Source organism: Cnephaeus nilssonii (genome assembly GCF_951640355.1).
Source record: "Cnephaeus nilssonii genome assembly, chromosome: 3".
Taxonomy (NCBI): domain Eukaryota; kingdom Metazoa; phylum Chordata; class Mammalia; order Chiroptera; family Vespertilionidae; genus Cnephaeus; species Cnephaeus nilssonii.
In genome coordinates, this window is record NC_137074.1 from 6,453,299 (window position 1) to 6,461,720 (window position 8,422).

An 8,422-nucleotide genomic window follows, 5' to 3' on the forward strand; every position below is an offset into this window, starting at 1 on the left:
CCCCACATCATCACAGTGATGTCGTCTAGACTCTCAAGGTGGCTGCCATGGCTCTAAGAACCATCAATTAAAGGTGTTCACTTCATGTGAATGTGAGTGAATCCTTTTCTAGAATTACCCCCCACGGGTGAACCGTGAGACTCAGCCTGGTGAGTGTCAAGCTCTGTGTCTTGTCAAACCACACTGTCACCTGGGACCGGCAAAGCCTGTGTTACCACCAGAGCCCGCAGTGCCTGCCCGCCTCGGGAGCCCAATGGATTGTGTTCTTCTGCCTTATTGAGTGAAACAGTGGTGCGTGCGTGCGTGCGTGTGTGTGTGTGTGTGTGTGTGTGTGTGTGTGTTGTTTTTTAGAGTGAAACAGTTTTTTTCATCATGTCAAGGTTAGTATTTTTATGACATTGTTGAAGGCCAACATTTTAGACAATGAATGGCGGCATAATTGCAGACTTCCAGGCGAAGTGCAAATGCTAGGCCTGCCTGGTACCTGCTGTGCCCTTCATAGTATTTTAATAGATGCAGCCCTGGCTCCAACAATACCTGCTTATTGTTAAGCAAACTTCATTAAAGGTCAGCCTCTACACATGCTATTTCCAGTCCACGTCCTGGGCTTTCTGAAAAGCACCATGAATGACAGGTAAGATAACTCAGGGCTGATGAGGCATAACGGTGAGACCGCTGTCAGGAACCCTTTCCTTGTGGGCAACATGATTCCCAGGAGAACAAGACCCAAGACTAAGCCAGGCTGGCAGCCTTGGCAAGGAACGGCGTAGAGGGAGGCAGCGAGTGGCTGTGGTGTGGACAGAGGGAGCTGCTTCCCCCTCCTCCCCATCAACACCCCCCCCACCCCTGCGCCAGGGAGGAGATGGTGGGGGTGGGGACCAGGTGGGGAGGGCACCACAGGTCTGAGCACTGTCCTTGTCTGCCTCTGCCCGGTCCGCTTTGCAGAGGGGGTGCTGGAAGAGTCTGTGGGTGGGTCAGAGCTTGGAGCCTCCCAGAGCCCACCCGGAGCCCGGCGTGACGTCAGTGTGGGGCTCCTGAGGGCTGAGGGGGGGTAGATAGCTCACACCTCTGGGGTGTGCCTCCCCGCCCTGCCCACCCCCCAGGCACACAGTAGGAGGGAAATGTTTGTGAGTGTGTGCATGTTTGTGGGGGAGAAGGGGTGGGTCACGGTGGGGGAGATGCTCAGGGGGGTGCTCACAGAGCCCAGGGGACTAGTTTTAAGCTTGGTTTGCACAGCCAGTCATCTTCTACCCTTCTTTTCTTTTTAAATAATTTTATTAAAATGTGTTTCAATGAGCAGTGTAGTTTTTGTTGCTCGTTTCAGAATGCACGTTACCTAGGGCTCACAAGTGAAATCAAATACAGTACCGAATGCAATCATTTCCAGAGAGTTCATTCATGAAATGGGTCGCACTGGGCCCCGGATGTAAGCCCTGGGTGTTCACCCTTCTGCCCCCCAACACAGACAAGTCCTTTTAGGGGTGCCAATGATCTGAATCATTGCTTTCTTTGAAAAGAGATTTTAAAAATGTGATTTTGTTTATAACAAGTTCTTAAAAATATAAAATTTCCTCTCTTTTGCACAAGTTTTTCTCATAGTAAAAGATGTTTATTTTTATGCTTACACATGTTTTCTTTATTCTGGCGAAAATACACACAAATAACTTTAAAAAAAGAAAAGATTTATCCAGTCTGGATCCTCCCAGGTCCTGCTGCTGAAGTGCTCGCCCCCTGCCCGTCCCCTCCCACGCCAGCCCCTGCTGCTCTGGCTGGGCCGGGAAGTCCACCCAGGAAACTGCACTGTTTTTGTGGGTTTTTTCCTGGTTATGCAAGTTCCTAAAGCCCCGACTCTCTCTCTGCCAGAGAAACACGCGCCCAGCCAGGGAGAGGCGGTGCAGATGTGAGTGAGGCCTGGCTCTTGGGATGGTGCCAAGTGCTTCGGGGCTGAACAGGACCTTCTGGGTGGCTGGCAGCCTGAGGGACGGCTGGCCCTCCTTCCATTTCTTGGGGCACGAGGACGCGTCCCCTGGTGACTCTACTTGGTTAGCATCACCCGCGTCCACACGAGGAAAGAACCGTACTGATCAATAAGCAGCCCAGTTCATTTGGATTTGAATGCCTCTCGTTCAGTTGATTTTGAATATATGACATACTAAGCACAATTTGAATATACATACATATACATGTTTATATATGTGTGTGTGTGTGTATACACGTATTTGTATGTGCATATAGACACAGGGTGGGGCAAAAGTAGGCCTACAGTTGTTTGTAATAGGACAATAATTCACACATCAGAGTATAAGAATAAACTGTGTTTCAGGTACCGGTACTCGCAGCTGCAAACTTACTTTTGCCCCATCCTGCACAGGTAGGGTGTGTATGTTTTCCAAATATCCACATACACAGATACTCCTTCCTCTCACCGGATTTTAGAAACCATAGCTGCTTTAGTGAATCTGTGACTTTAAAAAAATGAGAACTGGCCCTAGCTGGTTTTGCTCAATGGATAGAGCGTTGGTCTGCAGACCAAGGGGTCCTGGGGTCGATTCCGGTCAAGGGCACGTACCTTGGTTGCAGGCTTCTCCCCAGCCCGGGCCCTGGTCAGGGTGCGTGCAGGAGGCAACCAATCGATATGTTTTTCTCACATCGATGTTTCTCTCTGTCGTTCCCTCTCTCTTCCATTCTCCCTAAAAATCAATGGAAAAATATCCTCGGGTGAGGATTAACAAAAACAAAAACAAACAAAATGAAAACTGAACCCACCCACACCCAACCCGCCCCCTCATACAGCTCACTGTCTTCAATGAGCATGACTTTCCCATTGCAGGAGGCTCAGGCAAATGACTTGATCATTCATTACTGCAACCCCCACAGGCCCACACCCTACAAGTCTTTTCAAAAAAATCTTTATTGTTGAAAGCATTACATATGTCCCCTTTTTTCTCCCATTGAATCCTTATTGCCTGCCCCCATCCCTCAACCCAGATTTCCACCACCCTATAGCCTGTGTCCACGGGTTATGCATATATGCATACAAGCTCTTTGGTTGATCTCTTCCCACCCACCAATCCCTGTCTTCCCTCTGAGTCTTTTTTTTTTTTCCCTCTGAGTCTTTTTTTAAAATATATTTGTATCAATTTCAGAGAAGAGGGGCGTGCAAGAGGCAACCAATCAATGATTCTCTCTCATCATTGATGTCTCTATCTCTCTCTCCCCTTCCTCTCTAAAGTCAATAATATATATATATATATATATATATATATATATATATATATATAATAAAGTTAAAAAATACAAATAAACATAAGGCATCTGAGCAAGAGAAAACAGCCCAATTGAACTGTTATCATTGTCATTAGCTGGTTATTAGCACTAATGATAGGAAGGGAGCAAAGGGGAGGCCAGACATTAGAAGCCTGGTCCTCTGGCAGCTTCACCAGGAAGCTAAGCTCATGCTCCCCAGGGGACCACCTGTCCAGTCCCTGCAGGTCCCTGGGGAAGAGATGGAACAAAGGAGTAGATGGGACATGCACAGTAGAGAAGGGGCTTGTCTAGCCTGGGGAACAATGGATGGCTGGGAGGGCGGAGCCACTGCTAGTGTGGGAAATCCTGGAAAGGTAACATTCCCAAGCGAAGAGTCCCCCCCTCTCTGGCTTGCTCTTGTCTGCCTGCTACATAGCCCGCACTCGCCGTGTGCTCACCTGTTCCCTCTCCCTAGCCATCCTTTAAGCAGCCACAGCCCCTGGCTGTGCGGACCCCACAGGCAATGGGGCTGCAGCTGGGAGCACGCGCTGAGCCGGCCAGACGCTGGGCTGGTCTCTGCTCTCACGGGGAGCAGACATTGTGGGCAGGGCCTTCATTCAGGCCCCGCTGGACTTCTTCCATGGCGAGACAGACAGATGGGGCCTTGGAGGGGGACCCCTTAAATTTTACATCGTCCATAAAGCTTTCCATGAAACCCCATCCTCCCGGGGGAGGGGGGCTCAGGAAACTCTTTTCCTCACAGGACCCCAGCGGGGGCTGTGGGTGCTGGCGGGGGTGGGGGGCGGGGGGGGGGGGCAGTGAGAGCACCAGGATAAGAGACCTGCAGTCAGAGGCTTTGGGTTCGCCTCTAACTACTTGGAAATCTCGCAGGCAACTGCCTAACTGCTCTGAGAATCAGGAACGACAGCACGTTTCTGGATCCTGGGGGATTAAATTAGCGAGTGGATGGGGAGAGGCTTGTCCATGTGAAGAGCTAGGCAAATGCAAGGCAGCATCTCCCCCAGCGAGGGGAGAACTTGGACCAATGGAACCAACGCAGGGCTGGGCTGGGCTGGGCTGGGCAGGGCTGGGCTGGGCTGGGCTGGGCTGGAGAGACATCCGGCCAGGGCCCTGGGTAGTGTGCAGCCTGTGCTGCAGAACGCGGGGCGTGCTTTCACGCTGGTAGTCACGAGGGATGTGGACTGGGCCATGACATCTGATACCAGAAAGTGTCTCAGGGAAGAGATGATTTATTCTAGTGAAACCGCTAAACAAGCTCATGCTGCAGCTACCTGTCACAGGCACCGTCCTGTCCGGGCACTGTCCCACCCAGGCACCGCCTGTCCAGCCACCATCCGTCCAGGTCAGGGCACCATCCTGTCCAGGTCCAGTCACCATCCTGTCCAGGTCCGGGCACCATCCTGTCCAGGTCCGGGCACCATCCTGTCCAGGTCCATACACCGTCCCATCCAGGTCGGGCACCACCCTGTCCAGGTCCGGGCACCATCCTGTCCAGGTCCGGGCACCATCCTGTCCAGGTCCGGCACCATCTTGTCCAGGTCCAGTCACCACCCTGTCCAGTGTCCGGCCACCATCCCGTCCAGGTTCGGGCACCATCCTGTCCAGGTCCGGGCACCATCCTGTCCAGGACCAGGCACCACACTGTCCAGGTCCGGGCACCATCCTGTCCAGGACCAGGCACCATCCTGCCCAGGTCCGGGCACCATCCTGTCCAGGTCCAGTCACCATCCTGTCCAGGTCCGGGCACCATTCTGTTCAGATCCGGCATCACCTGTCCTGGCACTGACTGTACAATGGGCGAAACTAACCCTAAGGCAGCACTCTCCTGTAGATGGTTTGTAGAACTGAATCATCAGTTTTGCATTTTAATTGTCCTTTGACATAAATGTATGGCTAGAGGCCGAAAGTGAAAGCATCAGTCAACCAAAAATGTGTCAAGCAATGGTTAGCTTGATCTAGAACAAAGTCCCTTACTGGTTGCCATGGGCCAGCCAGGTGTGATGTGTCTTACTAAGAAACACAAAGAATTCTAAAAACACTGAAACTCACAATTTTAAAATTGGGAGAGTTCACATCAAATCAGCTTTCCAGCTTTTCTGTAAAACTCGGGAGATGGGCCTGACCATGCTCCCACCATCCAGATGGGGCAGAAGCTGCACTCCGCGGGGCCCGCAGTGATGGAGGGCACCCACTTCTACTCAGGGTACCCGACTGTGTGGCCACGTGCGTGCAGGGGTACACTGACATCCCCTCGGGGAAAGGCAATCAGCAGCTACACAAGAGGAAGTTGAAACCATTAGTCTCCACTTAGAAAAGGGCACAGGGAGGATGGCACCGCCCCCCCCCCCACCTCTCTCCTCCCCCTTCTCCTCACCCTCCCAGCAAATTCTTTCCTCACTTCGTTCCACAGCCTTTTAGAGTTCACCCTCTAGAAGAATCTTCTAGGGTTTTTGGACTCACAAAACCACCAAGAACCACTTCTGGTCACTTCCTTGCACCTGCCACCTCCATCTCCTGAGAAACAGAACCAAGAGCAGCTCCCGTCTGGACACAGGAGGGAAAAGAAAGAGAAATATATGAACTCATATCTAAAACTGTCCAGCTGCATGGAAACCAGGAATAATACCACGGTGCAGGAATCGGTGACTACACAAACTCGTTTTCAACAGTGAGATTAAGTGAAGACATCAGAAATTTAAAAATAAAAGCATGGCCCTAGCCGGCTTGGCTCAGTGGATGGAGCATCAACCTAAGGACTGAGGGTCCCGGGTTCGATTCCAGTCAAGGGTATGTACCTCGTTGTAGGCTCAATCCCAGGCCTTGGTCGGGGTGTGTGTGCGGGAGGCAACCGATCCATGTGTCTCTCTCACATCCATGTTTCTCTCTCTGTCTCTCCCCCTCCCTCCCACTCTCTCTAAAAATCAATGGGAAAATATCCTCGGATGAGGATTAACAAAAAAAAATTAAATAAATAAAAGCATTTGTGGCCTTACATGGAATGACAAGGAGGTGACTCAAGGACGTGAACACGATGAAATAATTGCTTTTTGACAGTAAAAGGGTACAAGTCGATTCACAATGGGTCGGAGCACAGGGATTCAGCGCCACATCTCAGAGCAGAGCTGGAAGGAAGGGACCAGCAGTGGTTCTTTGTGTTTTGTGGAGTCCAAAAACCCTAGAAGAATCTTCTAGAGGGTGAGCTCTAAAAGGCTGTGGAACGAAGGGAGGAGAGAATTTGCTGAGAGGGCGAGGAGAAGGGGAGAGAGGGCTGGGCGGGGGGGGGGGGGGGGGGGGAGGTTGGGGTTGTTGCAAGACTTTACCTTAATCTGATGGGAAGTAGGAAAACAGCTAAAGCAAACAAAACAGAAGAATGTGCCTCTCAGCTGAAGGGCTGGTCAGCCAGGGAAGATGAGGAAAAAGCCGTCACAGAGGTCAATCAGCAGGTCATGTCACGAATCGTTCTCAAATTTCATTCTAATAAGACTCACCGCCAAAAGCTGATTGAAAATGCAAATTTCTGGGCCCCTCCTTAGAGAGCCTGCCTTGGCGGGTAGTTCCCAGCTCCAAGGTCCCGGACATCTGTCCCTGCCCCAGGGGTTCTCCCCCTGGTGGGGTCTCACCTGCAGGGACAGGGCCAGCTCTGCATGCGGCTTCCCAGGTGCCCTCCTGGCTGGGCGGGCAGCACCTGCTCATGGGCTCCGAACTTGCTGCCTTGCTGGCTGTCTTTTACTAACTTAAATGTTAAAACCCTCAGGGAAGAAGTGACATATTCATGGCCATTCATTTGCAGCGTGGCTTTTACTGTGATGCTGTGACAGTGGGTTTAAAATGTGAGTCATGAAGCATTACTTTGACGAAGCTCCCCACTTGGTTCCCAGCCTGCTGTCCCTGAAATGCTCAGCATGGAGATAAAAGGGGGGGGGGGGTGGGGAGTGGACTTAGGTTCCGTCCCAGGACAAGCAGTCAAAGGGCCCACATCCCCAACTGACAACTGGTTTTGCATTTTCCAAGGTGAAAGCCAGCTGGACCCCGCCTTTTAATTGTCGAGTATGAGCACTGAGGGGGGAATCGGAGAGGGCTCCCTGGGCTGGGTGGCATGTCAGGGTGTAGGGAGCGGTTATAGGGTTAAGCCTCGGACTGACCTGCTGGCAAAGTCGCAAACAAGTCCCAGCTTGGAGGGCACAGTCCTCTAAGCATAATTAAGCTTGATCTTGTGACTGCTCCCTAGATCTTTCCTGGGTAGCTAATGGGCTGTGGGAGGGGCAGCAAGTGCTGCCAAAACAAGTGAAACTTACAACAACATTGTAAATTACCTTGTTTGCCCCTGACTATAAATAAAGCATCAGCTTTGCAGTCTGGATCTGTTCTGTGGCCTCAGCCAGGCACAGAAGATCCACCTAGACCCAGCTTATTCTCTTGTCTGTCTCTGTCTTCATCCTTAACCGCTCTCCCTCAGGCTTGCCGAACCCTTGGCTGTGCTGGTGCAGCACATCAGGGGAAGTAGTGGCAAGCTTAAGAGAGCTGGGGACATGGTGGGGGTGATGGCAGATGATGGCATCTGGGGAAGGATGGGAGCAGAACCCATCATGGTGCCTCCCAACACAGGAGCAGGAGGGGTGTTGGCTAGGAAAGTATAGACAGGAAGAGAGGCAGGGGAGCATAGCAAATGCCCAGGGTGACTTCCAGTCATTAGTGTAAATGAGGGAGACGGTTTTGCTGGAGCTACAGTCTCCATGAGGACATGCCCCGTGGACACCCCTAATCCCATAAGGAACTCATAGGAGACAAGAGGGTGCCCCATAAAGAGGCATGACTGACCAGAGTGTGCGGCCTGAGCTAGTCAAAGATTGATTTTTCAAGTCAGCTGATTGTTTTTTTAAATATATATTGTTTAATTTTTATTTGTTTCAGAGAGGAAGGGAGAAGGAGAGAGTCAGAAACATCAATGATGAGAGAGAATCATTGATTGGCTGCCTTCTGCACGCCCGGACTGGGGATCGAGCCCGCAACTGAGGCATGTGCCAGAATTGAACCCGGGACCCTTGAGTCCATAAGCCGATGCTCTATCCACTGAGCCAAACTGGCTAGGGCTAGATGGTTGGTTTTAAATCCTGGCACTGTAACTTAAATTCTCTAAGCCTCATCCATAATAGGG